The sequence below is a fragment of the Myotis lucifugus genome, unplaced genomic scaffold, assembly GCF_000147115.1.
Source record: "Myotis lucifugus unplaced genomic scaffold, Myoluc2.0 scaffold_77, whole genome shotgun sequence".
Lineage (NCBI taxonomy): Eukaryota > Metazoa > Chordata > Mammalia > Chiroptera > Vespertilionidae > Myotis > Myotis lucifugus.
This window is the reverse complement of record NW_005871125.1, coordinates 2,236,813-2,245,418: the sequence shown is the minus strand read 5'-3', so window position 1 is coordinate 2,245,418 and position 8,606 is coordinate 2,236,813. Positions and strand designations below refer to the sequence as shown.

Below are 8,606 nucleotides of genomic sequence, written 5' to 3'. Positions count from 1 at the left end.
AGGGGAGCTATGGGGGGAAAAAGAGGAACATCTGTAATAATCTGAACAATAAAGATTTATTAATTTAAAAAAATAAAAAATAAAAAAATGGATTATCATGTCGCGATAGCGAGCACCATTAACTGTTATGGCCTGAGCGGCCGCATTTCGGTCATGGAAAATTTCAACAAAAGAGTGCTATGCGCCAGCAAAGCTGTGGAGGCCATTTACTCGATATGCTATTCCATGCATAACCCTATACTGTATACTTTATGAATCAATAAAAAATTTACAATTTTTAATTATAAACCTGTGTTTTCTATCAAAATTACTTCTTGTGTGAATTTTGGGACACCCTTTAATTAAGAACTCATTAAGTACTTTTTGGATGCAGGAACTAAATTCACTTTAAAATAGCTACCATTTCCTAATACACACTGGCTGTTCAAGACTCTCCCTGTACCCCTTTTTCTTACCTCTTCCCCAAGGATGAAGTAAAATTTTTTTAAACCAATGAGCTCAAACATAGAGTTGAAGAGAATGACTACAAGTGCTTTCTTCACAAAATACTTTAGCTAAAATGATCGACAATCACTCATACATAATCCAGTTACCATTTCTAGAGGGCCTACTGAGTGCTGTATCAGGTACACTATTTAAATGATCTCTTATCCTACTCTTCAAGGTAAATTATTTATTATCCAGTTATAGACAGTAGCTAATGACTTTTCAAATCTATGGAGTGCATACTATATAGGTTTCACGCACTGTTCTATGCATTACCATGTTTTTTCATTCAACAAAATATTTATTTAGTATCTGCTATGTGCCAGGTGCTATAGAGCAGTGATTAACAGACAAAACCTCTGGTTTTATGGAGTTTACATTGGGAAAGGTGAACAGTTATAAAAAATAAACAAGGAAACTAAAGTAAATGAAATCATGAAAGGTACCTAAATGAAAAAATAAAGCAGGCAATGGTGATATGAAGTTTTTATTAATCCTCACAGCAATTGTATGCAATAGAAACAGTTATCTTCTTTTTACATCTAAAATAACTTGAGAGAAAGAGAGGGCTCAGTAACTTGACCAGGTTTTATGGAACTAAATATGGATGCACCAAGGGAGTCTGTAGAGGCTTTAGAGCTCCCTCCCCATAGAATGTCTATCAGCACTCCACCCCAAGCTTTGAAATGAGTAACTGGTGTTTTCTCCATCTTATGTTAAAAGCTCAGGAGAGCAGCCTCAAAACCCCAACACCTACCAAAGCTCTACAAGGGAACCATATGATTATCCCAGCTACTGCACTGTGCAAGTTCTGCAACTGCTACAATAGATGAAGAACAAAGCTGGTGTGGGTTTTGTCGATAACAAAAAGAGAGAGAATTATCACTCATCCTAAAAACAACTCCGGGAGACAGGTATTAACCCAATAGGGACACCAAGGTGTGTTTTTGGGGGGGGGGGGTGGAGGGTTGCCTTTGATCATATTTTTATTCAAAATTAGCTGTCCAAAGTGATTTGACCTTTATGGAATAAACAAATTTAAGTTTATGCCACAGGCTTCTTTTCTTCTGTGGTGGGTTTCTTTTCTGCAGGCTTCTCAGCTGCTGGTTTTTTGGTAGCTGCAGCCTTTTCCCCCAACAAAAGCTTCTTCTGCTTCTTTAACGCCAACAGCCTTTTTTCCTATCTTCCCTACCACAGGCTTCTTGCCTGGAACCCCTTCTCATCTGATTTGGCTTCCAGTGCTGCTGCAGCTTTATACACCCGAAGCTTGTGGTTCTTGGGCTGGCGAAGAATGGTGTTCCGATGCATAGGCTTTACACATGGGTTTAGCTTCATTATGATTCTCAGGCTTTTCAGTGGATTCTTCTTCAGGACTCTGCAGTGAATCTTCTTTTGTGGAGTTGGAGGGCTCTTTGGATCTCTGGGCTTTTCAAGATTCTGCTAAGGTCTGTATTAAGCATCTTGTGCATGGGAAGGCTGTAGTTACTCTTGAGGGAGACAGCTCCACACCAAGTGCCATACAGCTCATCTAACTTGCAGAAAGCACTTTCAGTTCAAATGCAGAAACAGCCCACATGCCCTCCAGGTGCAAGTTTCAAAATGTTCAGTTTGCTTACATTGAGCAGAGTAATTCCAGGGATGTTTCTGAAGGCTTTGATGACACTGTTATCCTCATTATAGATGATGCCAGGTCCCCTGCGCTGGATACTACGGTTTCTCATTTTGCCCTTGCCAGCCCTCATTCGCTAAGAGGCTGCCTGTCTCCAGCAAAGTCTCTTGAGAGAAAGCAAAGGTGTGTATTGAAAGAAGGTACTTTGGGATCATTTCCAAGGAAAAACACACACAAAAGGACTCTTCTCACACATACCGAAACCAACCAAACAAATAAAAACAGTCTCAAAGCATCAATATGAAATGTTTGGCTGAAAGGAGAGGTGTCTTGAGTCTTAAGTACTTTTCCATTCCCTGAACAACTTATTGAGCTCCCCACTTCTCCCCCCTTATGATTAATAGAGCTTCATGAGCTGTTCAGTCTCCAGGCCATTTTGCTTTAGGAAGCTTTGATTTGAAAAATGAGACAAGTAGTTTCAGTGCTGTCATCATTAGGGGATAAAAAGAAATCTATTTAAATGGTTTTTAAATATTCACAAGAAGAGCCGGAGGGTCTTGGCCATGTTCCCCTCCTCTGTCTCTCTTGCCCAGATAACCTATTGCATCAGAATAATGAACACAAACTGTGACTCTGTCAGCAGATGCTGAAGACAGTCACAGGAGTGTAGCCAATGTTGGCCTGAGCTCTTGTCCCTCAAGAACATGGGTCTTTAAGGATGTGGTTCAATAAAGGATCTTTGACATGGCTTCTCTCAAGCAGGATGCAAGACAAGATGGCTGGGGAAATAACAATCTGGTTGTTTGTTTTTTTTAAAGCTTTTAAAATTAGTTCCATGTAATTGGAACTTTTTAGCATCCAAGAAGATCAGAACCAAATCTGGGCCAGCTGTAATTATTGAAGAAAAATAAGCCTTTAAAAGGGTGTATAAATTGGTAGAACCTGTTTAGATGCATTCTGTCAAATGCATCAAAATTTAAAAGGTGGATTCCCTTTAGTGATTCCACTTCTAGGACACTTTTAGAACAAATGGAAAGATATACTAGTATATACAAGAATATTTGCAAACACACTTTGTAATTTGAAAAACAACAACATAAACATACATCCATAGAGGGATGGTTAATGAGTTATAATTTATCTGTACTAAAGTATATATTATGCAGTGAATAAAAAGGATAAGATCACCTGGCCAGTGTGGCTCAGTGGTTAAGCATCCACCCATGAACCAAGAGGTCCCTGGTTCAATTCCTGCTCAGGACACATACCTGGGCTGTGGGCTCAATCCCCATAGGGTGTGTGCAGGGGGCAGCTGATCAGGAATGTTTCTCTCTCATCAATGTTTCTATCTCTCTATTCCTCTCCCTTCCTATCTCTCTAAAAATCAATAAAAGCATATATTTTTTAAAGGTTAAGATATATGTGGTTCAACAAGGAAAAAGGTCCACAACATATTAATATACACGAAGAAAAAAGTAGGATGTAAGGCAGTATATATGGTATGAACTCATTTACATAAACTATACACTCTGATGGCACTGCGCAGCTGTGCTCAACAAGAAGTTCCCTGACCACAGAGTTCCCTCCTTCCTATCATGCTTTTCCCCTTCCCCTTCCTGCACTACAGACCAGGCAGCACCCAGAAGGGTCAACTAAGGAACCTAAGAGATCTGAGCTCTTAATCCTCAGTCCTTCAGTGACCAAGGCCCTGTTACCAGAGAAAGAGGGGACACCCATGCTTGGGAAAGGCTGTCTAAATCTACCATCTAACTCCAGCCATGTTCAGAGATATATCCTATATAATAAAGAGCTAATATGCAAATGGTCATCACGCCCTCGTGCCCTCATGCCTTCGCACCAGGGCTGGGGGACTTCATGCCAGGGCTGGGGAACCTAGTGCCGGGGCCGAGGGACCTGAGGCTGCATCCCCCACCCCAAACCAGGGCCTGGGACATGAGGCCAGGCCGGGGGGCCTGAGGCTGCATCCCCCGCCCAGAGGGGCTTGAAAGGGGACCTAAGGGGACCTAGCAAATAGAGCTTTAAGCATATTGTGGTTTGTTTCAGCCATTTTAACTGAATACAATTTGAATTATGAAAATGTTGCTTTGTTTCTCAATACACATTTGATCTCAAACTGTTTAATTCAATAAATGTATACTTTGTTTTCAACTTTATCATGCAACCTTAGTTTTATTTTCTGATCCAGGAATTTCCTTACAAATCTGTACACCTGCCTGCTAAGTACTTCCACCTGGATGTTCCAATGTAGTTTAAACTGACATGTCTAAAACCAAATCCATCATCTTCCCCAAATATCCTACTTTTCCTAAGGATATTCTCTTCCACCCATCAACCAGACTTGAAACTCCAACACTTGTTGAGTAGTCCTCTGTCTTGTTTCCTCAATAAATTAATGGCCAGACACTTCTTGTGTTTATCTGTGGTATCTCTGACATCATTTCCTTCTTTGCCATTCCCAAAGCCAATCCTTAAATGTAGGCCTCCCATCTCAATGTCACCTTGTATATTTATTACAATACTAGAGGCCCAGTGCACGAAATTTGTGGATGGGTAGGGTTCCTAGCAGCTGTCAGCCGAGGTCTCCCTTCCCCCAGCTGCCAGCTGGGCCTCCCTTCACACCCGCCTTGGCCTGGCACCACCCGTTCACCTGCTCCACCATCCCACCGCAGTCCCGCTCTCATCAGGGCCCATCAGGGCTGGCAGCACCTCCACTGCCGCCTGCTGCCAGTGCTGTGTCGCCCACACCCACCATGTTCCATGCTGCCCCCTGGTGGTCAGCACACATCTAACTCCTGGTTGGTCGAACTCCCACAGGTAGGGACAATTTGCATATTAGCCTTTTATTATATAGGATCTATAAGGATCTATAATATTGTGTAAATCTCTGCATCCCATTCCCCCTCAATTGCAATCCCTAATAGATTATAAGCTCCTCAAAAGGATTCATGTTCTAGTCATCCCAGCACCCAGCATCATACCTACAACACAGTGGGTGCTAGAGTAATATTTTTTCAGTGAACAGATATATGGAAAGAAGCAGTTGGTCTTTATTTCTAGCAGATCCTCCTTTTCCCATTTCTATATCACCTACCTATATTCTTCAATAGTTTTCCCTAGTTGATAATTTAATGTATCATCATCATTGGTAATTTGCCACTTTTCAGATAAGAGCATATCCTTTCAAATTCAGTCATAAATGGAATTTTAAAAGCTTTATTTGATATATTCAGTACTTTTCAAAGAAAATTGTAAAAATTCAAAGGTATAGAACCTGGAAAACTCCAATTTAAATTTCTATTGAGACTCTTACAAAACAGTAGAAATGAGCATTTATGAAACATTCAAGGGTTAAAGACCAATTCTCTTAATAGTCAATTCTTAAATATTATTTTATAAGGGGAATGAATACACATTAAGAATGGAATCATGTAATTTACAAATTATTTCTAAATAGCTCTCTAACTATGATGTTCAGCTTATTAGGAGTTGTTAATATTCTATTACTCAGAGGCCATTAGCACATTCTGCTAGCAGTATAGATCACATAATATCAAGTGACAAGGGAAGAACATGAAGTGTCCCAATTATTATTTCTTTTAAAAAGAGCTGTCGTGACCTTCTTCCCAGAGTGTGAACTATATTTTATAAAGTCTGAAAATGCTACAACCCTTCTCCATTAAATGGAAACCATCAGGAGAGGGAAAGATTACCTAAATAGAATAATAGCTAGCATTTATTATCTATACTCACTATATGCCAGGCACAGTTCTAAGGGCTTTACAATAATTCACTAAATCCTTGCAAAAACTTTGAGATGGGTACTGTTATTATCCCCATTTTACATATAAGGAGACCAAGTCCCCACTGAGGTTTTAAGTAACATGACTAAGGTTACATAGCTTCTAAAAAGGGAGCCAGGTGTGGCAGTCATGGAGAATCCTTCACAGAAGAATTTGTCCTTCCTTGCTGCAGGGAGTGCATCAGCAACAGCCTCAAGCAGTCAGCTCCCTCTGAGTTTTCCTCAATTGTATAAAGCAGCTCTCCCAAGAATACACCTTTACTAGCCAAACCCAATCATTGATTATCATTGAGGTTTAAAGTCTAGCCTTTTGGGATCTCTGGGGGATAGTTGTAATGGGTCTTATACATTCCAGGGCTTCCCATGGGGTGGGCTGAGGTTTTGCTGGACCAGCATTGCAATTCCACTCTCCCTCTGCCCAAGCCTGCTTCCTCCTTCTTCTGTCCATGGGAGTCAATCCCTATAAATACCCTACATGCCAAATCCGTTCAAAGATCCATTTTTGGAAAATGGAGATTAGGTAAAAAGCAACTGTCTTAAAAGAGTGGATGATGTTCCAACTTTAGAGCCTTCAGAAAGGGAATATGGCCATGTGTCTTGCATAGCTCCTGAGAAGCTTAGCACTTGAAAGCAAGAGAAGGGGTAAGGCTAAAAAACTGGTAGACATCTTAAAAACCTGTACTGATTGGTTGATTACCAGTCTCTTTCACTGCACAGCCAATTCAGTGATTATCTTTCCCCCATGGAAAACAGGATTATTATTTTCTGGAGACACTGAGCCAAAGAAGCTCTAATCTTGGGTATACCAGATACAATGCTATGACAGAAAAAAAAAAAAGACGGTGGGAGGGAAGGCAGATAATAAAAGCCCTCTTTCCCACCCACTCCCAGAGTACCTACAGACTAGTGTATGTATACACACACACTCTGAAGAGAAAGAGATTGCAGTATTCTTTTTTTAATACATGTTTTTTATTGATTTCAGAGAGAGGAAGGGAGAGGGAGAGAGAGCTAGAAACATCAATGATAAGAGAATCATTGATCGGCTGCTTCCTGTATGCCCCCTACTAGGGGGATCCAGCCCGCAACCCAGGCCTGTGTCCTGAACGGGAATCTAACCATGATCTCCTGGTTCATGGGTCCACACTCAGCCACTAAGCCAGGCTGCAGTATTCTTTTATAGGGAACTGAAGGTCCCCTCACAAAATACTTTAACACACTGGTATTTGGAGATCACTTTCCAAATGAAACATATCAGTTGACAAGTCCTTCACAAACACACTTCTGGTCAATATTTCATTGCCTCCTTTTTAAGTAAAAATGAACGATCCAAAACACTTAAGAGAAATTTCCAACATGAAAGAAAAGCAAACAAAGGAGAAAAGAAGACTAGAGAAAACATAGCAATATAGGAAAATGAAACAAATGCTTTTAAAATCATTTTCAAAACAATAAGAAAACCCATCACATTCATAAAGCAAAACTGAAATTCTAAAAAAAAAAAAAAAGGAAGCATGAGAGAATAAAAAAGTAGTCTTGGAAGTTAATGTTATAACCAAGTGGAAATTTTCATTGAAGTGTCAAAAGAAGAAAATCTCCAAAAATAAAAATGGGACCAAAAGAGAATGAGTTGGAAATAAAGACTAAAAAAATAAGAAACAGAGGATCAGTTCACAACGAATAGATGTTCCCCAAAAAGAAAATGATGGGGAGGAAATTATCAAAGAAAGACTATAAGAAAAATTTCCCGTACTGGATATAAATTTACCAGAGAGTATGTAGCACAGTGAGTTTTTAAATTCTATACTATAGCTCATCATGAAATTTCAGAACATCAAGGATAGATCAAAGTTCCATACATAGTCATATTCAAAAGAATAAAATCATCAAAATGTCATTAGATCCTCAATATCAACACTGGATTCTAAAAGAAAATGGGGAGGGGGGAGAAGTGCCTTCAGAGTTCTGAGAGGCAATGTTTCTGATCCCCATGCCAGAAGCAAAGAGAGAGAGCCCTAAGGATTTAGTATCACCAATAAAATGTTACTGGTTTAAAGTGGCACAGTTCATTTCTGCTCACAGCTTACTGGCCAGCGCCACAAAAAGGCCAGGAATGGCAATCTGTACCATGTGATCAGAAAGGAGCAAAAACTGAAAATAGTTTATGAATTGTACTAATTAGTCATTTAGTGATGGAGATGGTCTAAGCCAGTGGTTCCCAAACTTGGCTATGCATCTAAATCACTTGGAGATTTCTGGTTTTAATATAAATTTCCAAACCCCACCTCATATCTATAAAATTGAAATATCCAGAGCAAAGGCTGGTAACACCATTGCAGCCAGCCTGAAACCAACCTAAAGCTGTATACCTGCGAATCACAACACTAGAATACCTCAGGATTCCTTTCAAAGAAAGTATGCTATAATGCAGGGTACAGATTTTGGTGGACCAAGTTGTTTTGCATATGTAAATTTTACTTTATTAACAAAACTTTAAATGTTTTGGTTTCTTTTATTAAATCTTTCTAAGACTTTTTATGTCTTCACTAGTAGTCCTGCGCACGAATCCGTGGGTCAGTAGCTTGGTGCCACCCTCCTGTAGCTCTCTGCCCACTGCCCTGCCCTCCTGTAGCTCCCCCTCCCCCCCCCACCCCTCCACCCTTACCCCCCCACACACACTCATAGCTTGCT

General features: G+C 40.1%; 1 pseudogene; it reads right to left on the bottom strand.

Annotated features, from left to right (window-relative positions):
* Window positions 1–1,454: 1,454 nt before the first annotated feature.
* Window positions 1,455–8,606, bottom strand: part of LOC102428385 — a 38,625-nt pseudogene continuing 31,473 nt past the window's right edge.